Source organism: Pagrus major, chromosome 6 (genome assembly GCF_040436345.1).
Source record: "Pagrus major chromosome 6, Pma_NU_1.0".
In the NCBI taxonomy this organism is placed as follows: Eukaryota; Metazoa; Chordata; class Actinopteri; order Spariformes; family Sparidae; genus Pagrus; species Pagrus major.
In genome coordinates, this window is record NC_133220.1 from 1,306,822 (window position 1) to 1,326,291 (window position 19,470).

Consider the following 19,470-nt stretch of genomic DNA (forward strand, 5'->3'; position numbering starts at 1 on the left):
GATAACAGCGCTGCGGACTTCAAAGTGCAAAGTTAGTCTATTCACTCTGTGAAAACATGAAGGTGGAAAAGTCAAAATAGTTTTTTCCTTCTCCTTTGTGGCAACCCACACCTTCCCATTGCTTCAGTGAACTGGGGTGGTAGTTGAGGGCAGCTTTCAAGTCAATTCCTCATGTGGAGTCTGACAAGCTCCTCAGTCAGTGGAGGACACACTGTGATTATTCAGTGACGTCTCTGACATCTTCATGTGAGACTTCTTCACTGGTTTATCATTCAGCATCTATGAGATCACTTCAGCTGAGTGTCAGCAGCCAAACCTGCAAAGACATAAAAAATCAAGAGAATCTTTTACATGATGCATTAATATCTACCTCTGTGAATTGTATAAAATCATATCAGCAAATTATTAAACTAACAATTTTTTGCACATTTTTCATCAAATTAAACTAAACTGGTACAAAACACCCACATCTTTTTCTCACCATCATCCCTGTGAATGGAAAACACTGACAAACACACATAATGCCATAAGGCAAAAACTAAATTCAACATTTTCTTGCCATGGTTGAATGCACCATCTTCCATATCTGCATTGCTGTGACACAACGGAGGCCTATGTGAATTAAATTCTGTCCTCTGCTCGTGTCCCTGAGGGTCTGTGCAGCCTAAATTCTGGACTGTGTGGACAGTAAGGATCAAATCAAGTCAAATGTAAATACATTTGCGGAGGCAGACACCAAATGTGTAGTATGACCTCAACCCCTTGTAGAGTGTCCTGATGCTGTCCACATCCATGCCCATTTTAGTGTAAATCAGGGCCTTAAAGGATGGATTCATGCTTTATGAGCATTTCAATAGGTGAGAATTTATCACCCCTTATACCTCATCCAACTAGGTTTTATTTTATCTGCATCTTTTAAATGTTAAATGTGCAGTATATCAGTGAGACCGGTTTGGAAAATCTAGTTGCAGAAATTCTGTAAAAGTGCTTCTTCCTTCCTGCACCAAACACCACTAAAGGCATTTTTTAACCAATTCACTTGACTACAGCTGTAGATCTGCTTAAATGCTCCACTTGTCATCTGGTGTAATCCAAGTCTCCAGAAGCCACGAGATCCTAAATTGATTTGAAAAGACGTTATTTGCTCCCTCCATCCGCAGATGAGCTTTTTCAACTACATCAGACAGGATGCACGCTAACACTTAGGAGGACTAGGAGCTACAGTGGGTAGAGTTTGGTTTAAAAAAGGGTTAGGGTTAGGTAAATAACGTCTTTTCAACCCAAATTGGGTTCCAGACACTTGGATTACGCCAGACGAGCTGTTTGGAGCCATTTTATATTTTTTTGGCAGGTGTCCCCAGCTACTTCAGTCGTTTAGGAGAAAGCTGCAACGCTGTTTTGCTGTGAAGCTCCAGAAATGTTTTGTGGACTAAGAAACTTCACTTGATTTCAAACAGCATGGGGGTGAGGAGATAATGACTGAATTTCCATCTTTGGGTGAGCTTCTTCCTTCCTTTGTTTCCTCTCTTTCCTTTCCGTTACATTAGAATGTATATATATATGTAGAATACACCAGAATATACTGGCTCAACTTGGAAACTAACAGGTGAGAGAGCAAAGAGCTTTTTTTTTCGGGACACCATAACTAAATACAGTTCAGAGGAAAATAAAATGCATCACTGCAGCTTCATGGGCGATCACACATTCTTCTCTGTTTGTCTGCTGCCTCTTTCAGGCTCTATTGTGAGCACAAAGCAGACCTTTGGAACAGATCTGATTTAATGGGTTTTCTTTTATATTCAAACTATATATGTAACTGAGGCTGTTTGTTCGTCCGTCCGTCTGCTGATCCAGATCTGTCTATCTTCCTGTTATGTGCGGACTGACACACTCAAAGGCGCCACACTTGTCTGATTCCCAGCAATTTTAATGGAACAGATTCTGCTTTAAACTCTCCAATCACTCATCTTGTCACACTGAGTGTTCTTGACCTTGCATCTTCCAACAGAGGGTTGTGAATAGAGTCTCTATCCCCTCTCTTTCTATCTCTCTCTTACTTTTTTTTCACCCCCCTTTCCTCTCATCCAGCCCACCCACCCCTCTTTTGCTTTTGCAAACCACATAATGAGTTCTTGTCTGGTTTAACTGAAATGCTTCTTTTTTCTCTCCTCTCATCTAAAATGCTGCAACTATTGACAAGTTTCTACCTGTCTTCTTCAAACCCATCATTTTCAGTGTGTGTGTGTGAATGCCACTGTAGGAGGAAAATTAGAGCGCTTGATGTGTTTTTGTTGTGAAGGAAAGAGTGTTTCTGTATAGATTTTTCTTGTCTCTGTTGTAGGACACCACTTTACAATGACATATATAATGTATACAGATAAACACACTTTTGCAGACATGTGAATGGTTTCTCATTCGTCAGTGAGCATCGAGGTAAAACATCTAGAATGTGCCCACGACTGTTGAGATTACTTTGAACCTTTTTGATCTCGCAATTTTGGGAGAAAAATCTGTCTAGAATTCATCGTGTCTCCGTTTATGTTCTGCCATCATGATAATCAGACTGACCTCTCTTTCACATATGCTTTCATGAACATTGTTTTGTTGTGTCACTCATCTTCCATACTGTACAGTACTACAGGCGTACTATGCACATATAGGGAAGTAGATTAAAGATAAAAGATGCAGATCTCCTTTCCCCTTCATCTCTTCATATCGCGCTGCATCTTCTGTTGTATAAGCTGCACATCTCTGCAGTAAAATGCCTGAAGAAGCTCTATGCTACCTTAAAACTTTGCATATTGATGGGAAAATAAATATCACACACAAACACACACATACATATAGATAGATATTTGAAGTGTATGATAGAAAAGAATACATCACATTTTGCTGCCTGTGAAATAGCATGAGCGTGTTGCAACATCGACATCTGGCTTGTTGGTCGTGAGTTGCTCAGAGATTCAAACCTGACAGAAAGGAAGCGTCAGGAGATCAGTGTGTCTCTGAGCTGGTGCAACAATCATCGTTACAACATTAATCGAGTAACTATCACACTATGTTTCACAACAATTAAATGAGTAAATGTTATTACTTCCTCTACACCGCTGGTCTCTCTCACTACCTCCGTCTCCCTCCTCTTCTCCTACTTCCTTTTGTCTTTGACAACTTTAATTTGTGTGCAATGAGGCACACCCTCACTTTCTTAAATTAACCATTAAATAATGCAGTATATTGGCCTAAGGTGCTCAACTGCAAATATTTTAATTACCAAGACAAATGGATATCTTCATAAATAACTGAGCAATATAAACAGTCACGATTGGGTATGTAAAAGTTCCCAAAAAAGGTTTATTTCACTTATTTTTACCAGACATTTTCAATAACTAGTGAAGTGAAGCTCAGGCAGGAGGAGTTTGGCCGACTCATCAAACTCACCCGCCAGCAGACTTGTGATCTTTCTTCTTGAAATGACATGCTCCAAAGCAATAACCCAAAGTGGTCTGTCACTGAGATGCCTGTGAAATTACAAAAAATTGAAAATTATTTGAATATACTTAAGTTGTATTATTATATAGCTGTTGTTGAAACGGGATCCTGCCAGAACCTGGAGATGTCTGGCATCAGATGCGGTCCTGGTGATGTGTTGTTCCAAGTAATTATTTGTGTATATAACTGTTCCAAACTCAACAAAAGTCCTCTTTCAAGCAGTCAACAGTGACTTGAAGCACGAGACATGATGTGTTTACTGAGTTCATAGTTGATATAAACCTCAGTCTCCCCTTAACCTTGCTTTTAATATGTAAAGTGAACCACACACAGGACTCAAGGACCCTAAGAAAGAAGAGTCATCACGTCACTGAATCTCTCTTTGGTGCAGGCTGTGGTGGTTTGACTTCTGATGAAGAGATGCCTCCAGAAAATGAAAGAATACATTTCAGAGAGAAGTTTAAAGACTGATATTTTGCAATTACAATGCAAACAGCAGCACGAACAAGAGCCTTTTACTACACAAATTTGTGGAACGAACAACGTGTGGATAAAAAAATCAGTGGTTAACCTCCTTTCTTCTTTCATTTTCTGGAGGCATTTCATCATCGGAAGTCATACGACGTAGATAAGTTGGGTTTTAGTGTGTTTCTCCATCATCTCCCGCTGACTTCAACACAGCTGTCACCACAGTCTGGCCACAAAGAGAGATCCAGTGATGTAATGACCCTTCCTCTCTCGGTCTCTGGCATCGAAACACTTTGCACGTAGGTTTCCCATCAAAATGTAATTTGAAAACAAATTTGTTTTATATAAACGTAATTTCTACGAGACCCGGTCGTTCACTCGTCTAAATTTGAACTGCCTTTACCTATGATTGAAACGGACGACTAGAAAACGAAAAAGGCCAAGTGATGGTGGTGTAACTCATGAGATTAAAGCAACACTACAGTGTGACTGCTCTGCCTTTGTTAGAGGTGGTGACTTTGCTGTGCTACTGTACTTCAAGTATTAAGATTAGGTTAATAACTTGTGTTGTCCTGCAGCCATTTGTATTTAATCAGAAGTCTCTGGACTGCAGATAAAATACATACCGGGGAGAGTCAGTGTTTCCCTATTTGGTTATTCTCCTTTCATATTCAGCTACATTGACACTGCAGGCAACAAACATCCACATCACAGCACACACACACACACGCACACACACACACGCATGGGTAATGCAAAAGCAAACATACACACCAAGGTGCATGAACACACATTATCACACCCACACTCACACGCGCACAAACACACCGGGGCACCACCATTCAATGTCACAGCCATTTTGCTATCATCTCAGACATGGTTAGTATTCTGTCACAGTGCCCAGTGTAGTATGAAGCAGTGCTCATTTGTATGTTGATAAAATGTAATCTCCCAGGTGCCTGGCTGAATTTGTGAACACTATCCTTCTGACATTTGCAGAATGCCAAGCAACACATTGCTCTGCCAGCCAGGGTGGAAGTGTGTGTGTGTGTGTGTGTGTGTGTGTCTTTGTGTCTGTGTGTTTTTCTGCCAAAATGTATACGTGTGACATCGTCTGTTTGTGTCGCATGAGCCAGTCAAGACCTATTAACTTGCGTTGTTGTTTTCATACATGCATCTTCGTGTGTGTGTGTGTGTGTGTGTGTGTGTGTGTGTGTGCCTGCCCTTGCTTTTCTCTGTGCATTAGTGTTTGAGTGTTTTTTTCGTGCTAGTCTTTATTTCCTCTCTTGTCCCAAGAGGTATGTGAGGGATTAAGCCAATGTTTGCTCAAGACAAGAGATAAGATGTTAATGCGCGTGTCTAATAGGAATTAAGTTTTACAATCTTTCACAACAAAGCGTCGAGTAGCTTAGCTGGTTTAATGAAGACTCACTTTAACTTCATTTTCGTCTGTTCACCGACCTGTTTGCTTAAGTGTTGGTGAGCATGTAGCAATTTCATGAATATTTTAAATCCTTTTAAACCAGAGAGAGCTAAGAAATGTGCAGATCAGTTCTATCAGAGTATTTGATTTGATGTTGTGCTGCTTTGTCATTGTGATGGTTTAAAATGTGCTTTATCAGTGAGGAGAGGCTTATGATATATGACAGTGATGGTAGGCTAACTTATTATTTGGTTAGGCTACTGTTTATGTCTTCATGACCACAAGTTACGACATCCTGATGGATAAGATAATGATTTAAAGCAGCAGACTAAACATTGTCTGCTATATCGTGCTAGCATTCGTGTGTAGCTACAGTACGAACATACCTAAGTGTAAAATAACTAATAACGCTGGGCTGGGTTTGAGTTAAAGATATATGTGAGATTTTAAGCATTAAAATGTCTCAAAATGCCCTTTGTTATATATTTTTTGTCAAGTTGTGAACTTACATTATCCCAAAGGTTTCCAAAAGTATTTACCCAAGGTTTGATGGTCTGTCGCTATAACTTCCAGGAGCGGTTCAGAGAGTGAGGAAGGAAGTCACAGAACGAGACCGTGAATAAAACTTCAAAAACATCACCTTGTGTGTAAACACTGTGCCTCAGTGATGTAGATAGATTTTCATCAGCGGTGGTGTTTGTTTGATGGTGTGTTCACCACCAGAGAAGTTAATTTTCACCTTGCGTTACTCACGCAACTGTTTATTCACCCCACACAGCCAGATTACATTACCGTACATTAGCTGTAAGCTAGTGAGCCACGGCACGCACCGAGGGTGTGAGTGTGTGTGTGTGTGTGTGTGTGTTTCATTTCTGAAATGAAGTACTCGTACACCTCATGACCAGAAACAGAACAGCAGGTGTGAAGTCTGCTGAGTGACCCTTTCAAATCAATGCAGAACTCTTGGTGGTCTAATGCAGAAGATTCAGTGTTATCTGATAAAATCAAACAAACATCATGGTCATACTGCTGCTGCTGTCTGATTGAATTGAATTGTCTGAATTGCAATATATGAAAATATAATCATTGGACAGCTTTTGAAACAATAATTTCATTAAATCGACACATCTAAGAACCTTTCTCCGCCCAGTATTAATCTAGACTCTGAACCCGTTCACGATGAGTTGTTTTATGTGTGTTTGTTTGTTGTACAGAGAGTGGCGTTGTATATCTGAGATAAAAAGCTTCTGTATCAAGGACAGAAGTGTTGCACTGACATTGACAGTGAGGTCAGCTTGCTCACTTGCGTCATGAAACTAATTGTGTTATCAGGTAACACTGACCTTTTGAAACGTGTCCTGTTTGTAATTTATCCGAATGATGAATCCTTCTCATTCAGCAGACCCGTGAGATTCCCACCGCTCCTTCTTATAATTTCTGCACATCTTTACCCCAAAAAGTACTGAATGATGGTTTACTCTGCTTTTATCTGCAACAGCACACCTGAGGTAAAGTGGTGTGATGCTGTTTTAGATATCAAACCAATCATAAAATGATCCTTGTCGTTTTCCTCAACAAAACAGGCGCAACAAAATTGGGTCATTCTTCAGTTTGTGGCATTGTGGAGTCGTTCACAAAAATCTCCCACATACGCAGCGCTCACTCCCCTCAGGCAGGTACAATAATTTTTCCCAGAAAGCTATGGGTTTTGCAAAACAGTGATGTCTTGCCGCTGGAGTTGTACCCTCTCTGCCTGCACTTCAGCCTCTTCCTCTGCAGACGTTTCAGGGAGCTGTCAGTGAAAATGTGATCTGCCACGCATACACAGTTTTGATCTGGGTTTTAATAGTTATGAAGTTTATTTTCACTTAATGAGACAATCAATTGTGATATCATATGTATTTTTTACTATTTCAAGCCAAATTTCCGGAGGCTGTAAATAAATATCTGCCTGTTGTGACTGGAAATGGAAACTTCAGCTTGATTAGCCTGCGAGCTACAGCTGATAAAAACATCCAGTGACAGCTCTAATTGAAGTCAATTAATATCTATGGTTGCTGGCTGGAAATAAGAAGATGCTTTTCAACCCAAATGTTTCAGAAATAACTGAGAATCTTTTTATGAAAATAGTCACTGTCATCACTGTAAAATGAAAACCTCAGCAGAGCAAACAGTCATTTTGTCTTTGATTCCTGCTGCTGCCAAAACTGAAAGCAAAGAAATGATAGTCCAGTAAATTAGCCACTTGTGACTGAAAATGTGACTTTTGTTTGCTAATATTGGCTATTGGACCGTAGAAAATAACGTGTAATCACAGAGAGAAGTGTACCAGTGACTGTGATACAGCCTTCTCTCTCAAATAGTGAGTTTATCTGGGTTTTGTTCATTTGCTCTGAACACATATTGCCACTTGAAGCAGTGTGACCTATGTGTCATGTCATGTTGCTACAATTCTCGCCTTGGGCACTGAGATAGAGAGACCAAGTCATCTGTTTCAAAGACAGTGGCGTTTAAAGTATCAGTGAGATCTTCGTGTCCCTCGTCTTCTTCCTCTTCCTCTCTCTCCCTCTCTGTCTGTCTGGGTACAGTCGTTCCCCGAAGGAGTCGTGTCAAACAGAGAGGAGCTGATATCAAAGGTTGTGTTAGCCCCCTACGGGTTCGGGATCAGAGGGGTCGAGCCAGGAAGAAGCAAAATGAGACGAGCAGAGAAGAGGAGCAGAGGAGGAAGGAGAAGAGAGCTGGAAAGTGGAGAGGAGAAATTATTTTGGGGGGGGTGGGGGGGATCTGCCATATTGCCATTTTGCAGCGGGGCAGAGGGGGCAGATGAAAGGGGAGGAGGAAGGAGAGAAAATGTAGAATAGGGAAAGGAGGGAAGAGGAGAGGGCTGTGGGAGACAAATGTGCTGTAAACCAATGTGAGAGAAGGAACAACCAGCAGCCAAGGAACAAAAGACAGTACAGCTGTCATCATCTCCTGCCAGGGTCTTTTATTTGTCCTTCTCTGTCACCGGTGAAGAGATGGCAGAGGAGGAGAGCAGGCATGGAGCAGATTAAATGAAATGTCTGTTCTCAGGGGAAATGAGATGTAAAATACAGTTATCAAAAAAATCATCTTTACACTTCAAGTTAGCATCAACAGAACTTATCTATTACAGTGTCGACACTGTCGGTTCAAAAATGATTACACTGGATACCTGTGTCTCTCAGAAGTGTTAAAATTATTCTGTTAGTTCCTGACGTTAGTAATCCTCTAGTTTTCATCTAGCGCCATCATCCAAATGTTTAATGTCATTATTATTTGTCCAATACTTTGGTTTATGACCAAATAACAACAAAATACATTTCTATTAGTCTCAGCCATACTTACTCACTAGGGATGAGTGAGTACACACTTATCTGTATGTATATCTATTAAACCAGCTAAATTATTTGTATTCGTATACATACTTGAAATGGGCAGTTCTTAAATAGCAAGTTGTTAATTTAAGTCTGAAACTGATATGGGTAGATCAACCAAATCTGCAGAACAAGTACGTGTTCTGAAACCACTGATATTTTGTTACTGTATATGTCTTTACGATGCAACTTAACCCGTCTTTCACTACAATTTTGAATTTTATGTTGCGACAACGCTGTGCCTAACTTCAGGCACAAGAACCACTTGGTTTTGGTAGGAAAAGTTTCAACCTTGATCCCTGTTTTAAGTTTAATTGAACAATTAATAGTAACATTGCAATTTGATCTTTACAATCCACATGAACCACATGAAAATAAACAGAATACGATATCAGTGATGTTGAGAAACATTTTGTCTTTTACTGATGTTTTGCTCATATTCATATTCTGAAATATACTGATGGATAAATGTATTTAAATCAAATCGAGTCCAGCACTAGTAGCTCTCGCTTGCATGAGAATTAGTAAGAAAGAAATTAAATGAAAACATATTTATGATCTAACACTGTCAAGACCTCGCTTAGCAATTCAGCGGCCAAAGAGAAAATATAGTTTCACAGAACTTATTCAGATATTAATGGTTGTATAAGCCAGAATATAGTTGGCAGGCGGATGGTTTCTGCTTGGCAGTGTTTTCTTCAGCCCAGCTGGAGTGTTAAAGGTCAAGAGCGATGGGGAGATGTTTACAGCGCAAATTACATACAAGCACAGAAGCCTGGGGAGAGCTTACAGGCTCCAGTGGGCCTGACTTGACTCATTAGTTAGAACTGCTGCAGCTCCATCAGTGTGCAAAGCCATGAGATCTGACAACAGCACTTCATAAATAAAGCGGTGGAGTTTTTGGATTTAGTTTTCATTGTAGAGTGTGAGTTTCGATGAAGACGTGTTCAAGTATCTCCTCGGCTGAAGTAACCTGCACCTCGAGGGAAAAGCTCTCCAGAGTCACTGTTTTAATGTGCAGCTTTTTACCTTGAGGCAGTGAAAATACAAGTTCCTCTCACAACAGTTGGCACTTACAACTGGATGAGCTGTCCAGTCTGAAACTACCATGTAGCTGAGGTAATTCTGTAGCCATTTTGACACGAGAGAGGACAACACATGACAACAGCTATCTTAAATATATATTTTTTCAGTCCTGCACAGTCTCTAAAGTGCTTTCCTGAACAATAATAAAAAGAACAGGACAGGTCAAGTTTTTTATCAATAAATCAGTTCAGGGTGATACCAAAAACCAAGTACCAGGAAGAGTATTTATCAATTATACACAAGACAATGAGGGTATAATAATAAAAGTCTCTCCATTGGTTCCCTGGTCGAGGTGTGTTGTGTGACTGCAGTATGACCTGTAGTTTCATTAGTGAGTTGTGAACTTCAGTCTGTCTCAGACAGGCGTTCCTGTGTGCTGCACTGCCTCCAGTGTGTTTGTAGTGCCCTCAGTAGTCTCCTGCAGGCACAGTGGCATATTTAGAAGTGGGTGGTGGAAAAGCTTCAGCTTGTATATATAATCACTGCTGTAATGTGATGCTAGTAGGTCCCTGATGTAGGTCACCAGGTTGGAGTATTTCAGCTCGGGGCTGAGATTAAATCACCTGCTGTGCAATAGACCTACTGACTGCCAAGGATGCTGCATTGCTGCTGCTGCTTCTCCTCTGCTTTGCCTTACAGCTTTATCTCTACTCATTTTCATTTGCCGAGTCTGTCATTAGAACTGAATCTGACTTCTGCCTAAAACATTTTATCTGATATTTAGAAGTAATTGTAGTATTTTTACTTTTTTGGCACATTTAGATTGCTCATATCAACAACAATCTTGGCTAATTGGTTTGAGGTATTCATTTTGGTAGAGCCGTTTGAATTCCTTGTGTGTTTTCTTGCGTTTACATGGCACCAAAATTTGTGGGTCACACATTTCATTTCATTACAAAATTACAGGGTATTTTACTGCTCAGTCTTTAAGAAAATATTCTACCTTTTTTTTCCCAAAGCTTGACAAGTAAGAGCTGCTACAAAAACAGCTTCTCTTAACCATTCGGCCAAAATAAATCAGCATAAAATGGAGAAATTAAGAGATTTTACTGAAAAGTACATGTCCTAGACGGCACAGCAAAACAAAACAAAAAATGAACGAAAGAATGATTTTAAGGCTGAGAAATATAGTCATTCAGTGTATTTAGTTTATCCTTTGGGTAGCACATTGTCATTCAGTTGATATATTCCAGGTGTTATCTGTGAGCAGTTTTTTAACAGCTCAGAGCTTCACCAGCAGCACAACTACATTAGCTAAAACACTGAGATTAAGATTCTCAGGAATCTGTAACATTGATTATTGATCAGTGTTGCTTTGGTGTAACAGAACTGCATATTTCTGTTCCCGAAAACTGAATCTCCACCACTTACATCATGGTCTGTGACTGATGGTAAATCCAGTCGTTGACCTCATTGTCTTTGCTGTAAGTTATTAAAATGAGACAAACTTTGTCGACATGAACGATTCTCCTCCAGAGTAACTTCAGATCTTAACTCCAGATAATTCATAAATAACCAAACCTGCACACTGCTAATAATAATGAATGGACAAGTTAAAAACGCAGCTCTCATTCAATGAAACTAAATATAACAATGACCTCAGTGTGTAATGTATAGAACAGAGTATGAAAGTACCAGCTCTGGGAGTAGATAGAGGGGAGATGGAGAATAGACTCTGCCACTGAGTCTATTAGCAATTAAGAATCCCGATCTCCCTCCATTCTCCTTGAACTGTATTGGACAGCAGAGACTGTATCTCAGCGTTCAATTGGTCACTGTCAGGACACTGTGAGCCCGACTGTCCAACTGAAATCAGGCTGGTGCTCAATATAATGGATTCCTATTGGTTTCTGCCGGCGAGACAAACGACATTGGAGAGGTGAGAAAAATGGCTTATTGACGAGTGTCTGAAAGTGTGGTGGCTCTCAGGGTGAGAAGCCAGCATGCTCTCTCTCTCTCTCTCTCTCTCTCTCTCTCTCTCTCTCTCTCTCTCTCTCTCTCTCTCTCTCTCTCTCTCTCTCTCTCTCTCTCTCACTCTCTCTCTCTCTCACACACACACACACACACACACACATTTTGGATCTTGTTAGGACATTTCATTGACTTACATCAATTCCTTAGAGGCTCAACCCTACAGTTAGTAGTTTACCTTGTGGGCAGAAGCCTTTTGTCTCCAGATGGAAAGTCGGTCCCTTTTAATGTTGTGTGTGTCGAACTGTGCTGGAAGTTGATACAATAGAAGGCTTTTTTATGCAGATGCCTGAAACCCATCATGGATGTGCAGCAAGAAAGATATTTATAGTTATTCTATACCAGGGCTTCTCAACGTCAGGACTCTGGTCTGGACCCAGCCCACACCGCGTTATACAGCCGACAAAACATTATGAAGTTTTCTACTTTGAAATGAATTTTCTATCCATCAACGACCTTGAATACACAGTGTAGCTGGAGATCATTTACCCTGTCCGCGGATGAATGTGGTTTTAATGTGGCTTATTTTTCTGTTCTTAACATCATGGTGACATAAACTGTTGGAGAAAGTGTTGTTGCTGCAGAGTTAATGCATTAACATTAAATACAGATACATAAAGTGTGTTATTTTCTCTAGAACACAAATTCTACAACCAGTGTGAACCTACTGCAGTCACTCTAATACAGGCACAAAAACTAACAATAAAACAGCCACAACAAACACTGATTGTAACAACAGCGAATAAGAACAGAAAGAAAGGAACTACTACTGCACATTTAATAATTAGATGCTAAAATAATATTATCCCATTCATTTCTACATAGACAGATTCAAAAGATTGTCTTAAAAATTCGTATTGAATTGTTATCATGTTCTGGACCACTGACCCCTGAGGTCAAACATAATTCTAACACCAAACAAGGTCTCGAGTTACTTAACCTTCATAAAAGTTGCATCTAACTTTCTTGAATTTGTGCATCCGTCATCAAAATTGCTCACATTTAATAACATTTTCTAATTCCATGGCTCTTCCCCAGCCTCTGTTTCTCTATCATTATCTGCTCCTATGGGGAACTGTAATGCGTGCTCACATAAACAAACTGCACTGCCCCGAGGCACGCTGAATAAAACATGTGGATGCTGAAATTGTATGCAATTCCCCTTTAAGAATATTTGTAATTCAATGTTAATTTGTTATCTTAAACCACCCGCCTTTCCTCTCCTGGTTTCTGACTATGAATAACTGTAGTGTGTTGATACAAGTGTAGCTACCCTTGGGCGTGTTTAGTATCATATATATCATATGAACCTTAGATTTAATAAGACATGCACATGTGTGGTTCATGAGTTTCAATTACAGGGATAGACAATGTATTTGTGGCTGCATGAGGATAGTGATGCAGATGCTCGCCTCTGTGGGACTACAGGAGATTTAATGTGGTTTCAAGGTGGGACGCAAATAAGAAATCTAGTTATCTCAACATAGTGTTATTCTTATCATATAGCACATACCAGTTCTCAAACAGGAGATGAAGACGACACTCCACAGGGTGTGCTGAACAGCATATAAATCATTAAAGCGTCATAATTAAGTTTCATACTGTGTGTGATTAAAAAGCAGTGATGGTAGCATTTCATTATCCATGTCTTGTTTTAAACTCACAGTTATCCACGCTCTGCCACGCAGCTGCTTCCTCTTTTTCTATTAGGGTATGAAGGATATACAGTACCCTCTTCCATTTAAATGACTGTGATACACATTTGTATTATTCATATGTTGTACTCTACACCCTCAGTCATGTGTGTATGTTTGGATAGTTTGTACTGTAAGTGCCTGAGGACACCAGGCATCGTCTCATGAATCATAACATGACACATGATGAATTACATACATATGTAAATCCCAAAATAGAGTGAGATGCCCCAGTGCTTCAGCTCTCTGTTCTTTTTTCCCCCGTTTCTCTCTTTTTACTACTTAACAAAAATACAGTAAACTGACACTGTATAAAACGTGTGCTCCTAATTATGTGAAATACCCCTTTGTTGCTCAGATATTTCTTGTCCTTTTTACATATAAGGCTGCAGTCTTTGAACACAATCACATTTATTTCTTAGGACCGGCGCCAACAGAATAAATAAATGATGATCAGATAGTATGACTTCTATATGAAATTCTGTTTACAGATGATGAAATTCTGCTTTTGAAATTATGGTTGCATCTCATTAAGTGCTATATGTTCTCTTGTCTACAGTATAAAAATCACACAAATGTTAAAATTCTTAAATTTTCAGCAAAAGCACAGAAGGGATGAGTTAATTGTGTGTTGGATGCAAACTAAATTGTACTTTTTAATGTATCGCTGTTTCATAGGCTAAAGACCGAGACAAAGCTTTGATAGATAGACCAAAGATCCACACGATGCACAATGTGGAGTCTGCAGACAAAATACGAAATAGAGCAAGAAACACAAACAGGCTTCAAGCATAAAATTAAAACATGAAAGAAGATGAAGAACAAAGTCTGACAGTCTACAGCCATGTTAGAGGCTCTGTGAGGTTGTACATCAGCATGCTAACATGCTCACAATGACAGTGCTAACGTGCTGATGTTTAGCAGGTGAGTTTACCAACTTTGTGTGTTAGCATGCTAACATTTACTCATTAGCGCTATACACAAAATACAGTAATAAAAAAACATGTAATAGACCCACCTCTCCACTGTGTCACTGTCACCTATTACTTCACCTACCTGTGACAACAACACGGTCTCATTTGGGGTCAAATTAGCAATAACACATGCAACGTCCCTTTACACTTTTAAAATAATGGCAACGAAACAAGGGTTGTAACCAGGATTTTAGAAATACTGAGGAAGGCCATGCGTTCTGCTAGGGCAGTTTGGGAGCATGCAACCACTCACAAGAAGATTTTGAATACTATAGTTAATGTTTAGGCTGGTTGTTTGCTTTTATTGTCTGTTGATTGTTTTTTCGTGTTTTTTTTTTCCTCATTTCTTTGTGAAGCACGTAGTGACAACTGTTCTTGAAATGTGCTATACAAGTAAACTTATTATATATCTTAGCATTTTAATGCATTTGAGAGTGATGACTTGGGAAATAATGTCAGTGCCAAAACATAGGTGGGAAATAAGACGAGAGTTCAACAGAAAATAATTCACAAATATGGCCAATTTTGAGCTTAGTTTCGTGTTGCATTAAAATCACTTGCTTTGTCAAAGAAATTGAGCAGAGGAGCACAGCTGCAGTGGACTATGTCAGGTTTAGGAAAACACCCACCAATGACTACTGGCTTCACACAGGATTTGATCCCTGATCATCTGTGTGAAAGTCCCGTAATTTACCGACCCATCCACCCTGACCTCCTGTCTTCCCAGCTCATTTTGATATGTACATCCTTTGCTCCCGCTATTATCACCTCCTACTGGTACTGCAGTGTCATACACACATGTGCTTTTCACGTCTAAGTGATGCAAACTGTGACACTCACACGCTGTCCTCTAGTTTGGCATGAGACCCGTCTGTGTTTTGCAGGTATATGGTAGTAAACAGAATATTAGACAAAGTAAAATGTAGACATGATGAACCACTCGAAAAATGTACAGAATTAGAAAACGTATTTAAAATTAATCCTGAAGAGGATATGGATATATCAACAAAATTTAATGCATCCAGTAGTTGTCAAGACATTTCACTCAAAACTGAAAATGTCAACTTCAAGGTGGAGTTAGAGGAAAAGTCAATAGGACTACAACATTTGCCAGGATACATGCTCTGTGGATAGCTTTGAGAACCAAATTCACTTGGAGATTGTTGAGATATTTCAGATTGGACCAAAGTGGTGGACCAACCTCCAGACAGATGAACTATGCCATCCCTCGTGCAGTGCTGGTAGCGTGGCCAAAAATCATAACTTATCTCTCGCCCAATCACATAGCATATGTAAAGTGAAGTCTAAGTCTAAGTCTAAGTCTCATACAAGCTGACCTAACACCCAAATATGTATTCAGCTCTATACCTCCAACTACCAACTCAGCCACTCATTTTATACAAAACCATTTCCTGTGTGATGTTTATATCATGAATATTTCTGCAGACAGAGTTAAATGTGAATTTTCCTTCTGAAGCCCAGTATAACTCTTATTCTGCCATAGTGTATCATTCAGTGTGGGCCCGACTCTCCTCCTCATTACAGCCACTCATAAGGTCAGTCAGGCCCTCCAGAACAATATGGAGACAGAAGGACAGATGGGGAGAGACAGACAATGACTCAAATAGACAGACAGAGCTGTGTCAAAACCGAAAGCTCCAGCTTTGCCATTCCGGCATGAGGAACTATAAATGGGCCTCTTAATTAAGGTCCCTTAGCCCCACACATGTCGCCAAAGGCTGTTGCTGCTACTCACATCCAACTAATATGGTTTTTATAAGGGCCTGGAGGAGGAAAATGAGGGGCGAGCGAGGGACAGAACAGTGAGTAAGACAGGCAGGGAGACAGACGGAGGGAGAACACATCCTGACGGGCCTTCAACATTTGGTATATAAAAAGTTTCTAACAATTATATAAAAATGGGTCCATATTATTACAATGGTAATGATGAAAACTTTCAAAGTAAGATGTGGTAAGAATTTCCTTTTCTAAAACACAAAGGACACAAAACATGATTAGCTGCTGGAGGAAAGCGATTTGTTGCCATGGAGCATAAATTAAAAAACGTTGTGCAACTCTTTCATTTCTGTGGAGCAACACTCATCAACAGTGTTGAGCACTCTGCCATAAATCAGGGGTACCAGTCAGTCAACAGCCTGTTACACAAGAGCCACAAACTTTAAACAACTACATTAGTGGCTGTATTCAGTATGTTTCTATTAAAGATGGATCACATGACTTCATACATGTAAAGGAAGTTGCTTGTAGTGATGAACCCAGAGAATCATCACCCAACTCTGCAGTTGCCCTCAGCTCTACAAATCATTTATAGTGTCTTTCAGCTCACTGTTTCACTTTCTCGCCACAGCTTTACTGATTTGGTTCACTTTCACTGCAGATTACTGCAGGCACCTGTTTTTAACAACAAAATAAAAGCTCCAGTAACAAACATTTAGCAGCTAAGTTGCCAGATTCTTCCATCAGGGTTTCGTTTAGTACCAAGAGAGTGGATATTGGACCTAGATTTGCCATGTGGCCAGAAACTCAACTCCAAATGACTGCTTATGTTGCTCCACATCTGCTGGATGGGAAAAAAAATGTTTGCTGAAATATTTGCTATTTCAGCTTAACAGGTGACAATATGTCAGGGCTGAGATGTCAGCTTCTTTATGCTGCTCACAAGAGGCCAAATAGAGTTAGGAGGTGAAGGAAACTGCAACAGTATTACATCTGCAAAGTTGACTGTTGACTTAGTAATGACCCTGCTATTACCTACAAATCTCTCTCTCTCTCTCTCTCTCTCTCTCTCTCTCTCTCTCTCTGCACTGGTCCAAATGTAGGCCAAGCAGCATGTAGGCCAACCAGCAAACATGGCATGCTAAAAAAGCTGTGCTGAGGTTGAAATGCACAGAAAAACTTATAGACATCTGAATGGCATCTGCTCTGCACAGAATTATCCCACAGAGGCGCTGACAGATGAGCCGTACACATCAAAACGCTGATGAGAGAAATGTTTACCGTGAATAGATAACAGATGTGATGGTGAATTATTTATTTCAATAACGTCTTCCATCTCTGTAATGTCATTGCTGACGGCAGCAAGCGACGGGTAGAGCGAGAGATGTACACAGAGAGTAAGAAGTGAGAGAGAGAGACGTGCTGTCAGCTATAGATGTGCCATTGTCACTCCTAATAAACCATGGCAGCCTGGTGACTAATTAGCCATAATTTTGCTCATCAGGGCTTTGAGAAATGTTTGAAAATCTCGCCGGAGTCACAGCCTTGTTCTGCCAGGAGGAATGTCACAACCACGCTGGGGCTAAGCGATGCTGGCACGGCATCAAGAGATGCTGGCATGTGTCGACGAAAAACTCTCTAAATGGCCTCTAGGTCTGAAAGAAGTCGACAACAGTTGGAGAAAACTTGAGGGAAAGCCTGGGTTTGTCTTTGGCTCCAAGTTTCTCCCCTCCTTTGACCTTGATGGAGATGAGAAGTTCGCTGGTGTGAATATTCTCTGAGGACGTCCCTCCAAGTGACATATATGCAGAACTCCTTTTAGAAAGTGGCCATTTGGGGAATGAAAAGGTTATCACTCTGCAGCACACAAGCCACGTCTATTAAATCTTTGGAAATCAGCGGGAGGGGAGTTGGGTTTTTAAAAACAAGCTTAATCGTGGTGGAATAATTAATTGCATCTGTGTAAGCACTCGAAATAGCAAAATAAACCAATTTCACTGATTGTTTCCACATTAAGTCTTGTGGTTGTGGTCCATAAATATGCCTGTTTTGCGTTCAAAATATTTATGACAGCAGTTATGAAATACAGTTTAAGTTGGGGTTGTAAATAAGCATTTTAAGGCTCCATTTGCTGCAGCATAAATTAAGTATCTCAGGAGAACAGAACTGATGTTACAGCAAGACAATATTTATGGAGTTGTTATATATCACCAGGCGGTGTCAGGATCTCAAAATCTCACAATGTTTTTGGCATTTAAATGTCACCGGGTTACAAAATAAACATGAGTTTATTTATTTTATTTAGCTCATTTTGTTAGTGTGGTTGCACCAATGTAGGACTTAATGTTTATGATCACATTGTAGTTTATTTTTAATTTGTAATGTTTTATTTAAAAAATGATTTTTTAAATTAGTCTTTCACTGAATCTCAATTTTAATCCAACGAGAATGAGAATGAATGAGGCATGCTGTAAGTGTTTAGTAAAACATAGAAAATATGAATATCTACATTTCCATGACAACTGGACACTCCATTTTCTGATACCGATCATGCGATGTGGACCACCAAATGGATCTTGAGGGGAGATATTTTTCTTTTTAAACTAGTTTCCAAGGTCAGTGATGACGCGAACTTCCTTTTGTGTTCTTTTTTCATCCACACGCTGCTTCATTCAAGAGCCAGCTCTTTAAACATTCATGCACAGAAACACATCCCTGATCTCCTTTCTTCACCTGTTCCTGCCGTCTTTATTCTATTACTCTCTTTGCACTGCTCCTGTATTGCTCCTGAATTAAGCGACCTGAACACCTTTCTTCATAACATATAATGCCAAAATGGAGTGATCTTGACTCCATTTGTTAATATACCCCCTGTGTTCTGTATTTAAGTTAAACACTGCCTGGAGCAAGACATCATGTAATTAGACTCACAGGTGAGGAGGCATTGTGCAAGCCTAGCAAGACTTTGCCTAATTAAAATCTGGAGTTTCCCCAATTAAGAAGAACTACGTGCCAGTCTTGTAGCTGCTGGTCCCCCAGAGTCACCAAAATGGTTATTCAGATATACGGCTTCATTAAAGTTATTAGATTTAGAAGACATTCCCTAGACATCTAACCCTCTGTTCAATCTTTGGTGAGAGTTGCACATGTGCATTACTTAATGGGCACGATGTAGCCAATCAGAGGCAGAGTAGGAAGGGTCATTCCGAGCAAGGTAGTGTGATCTAAAATAA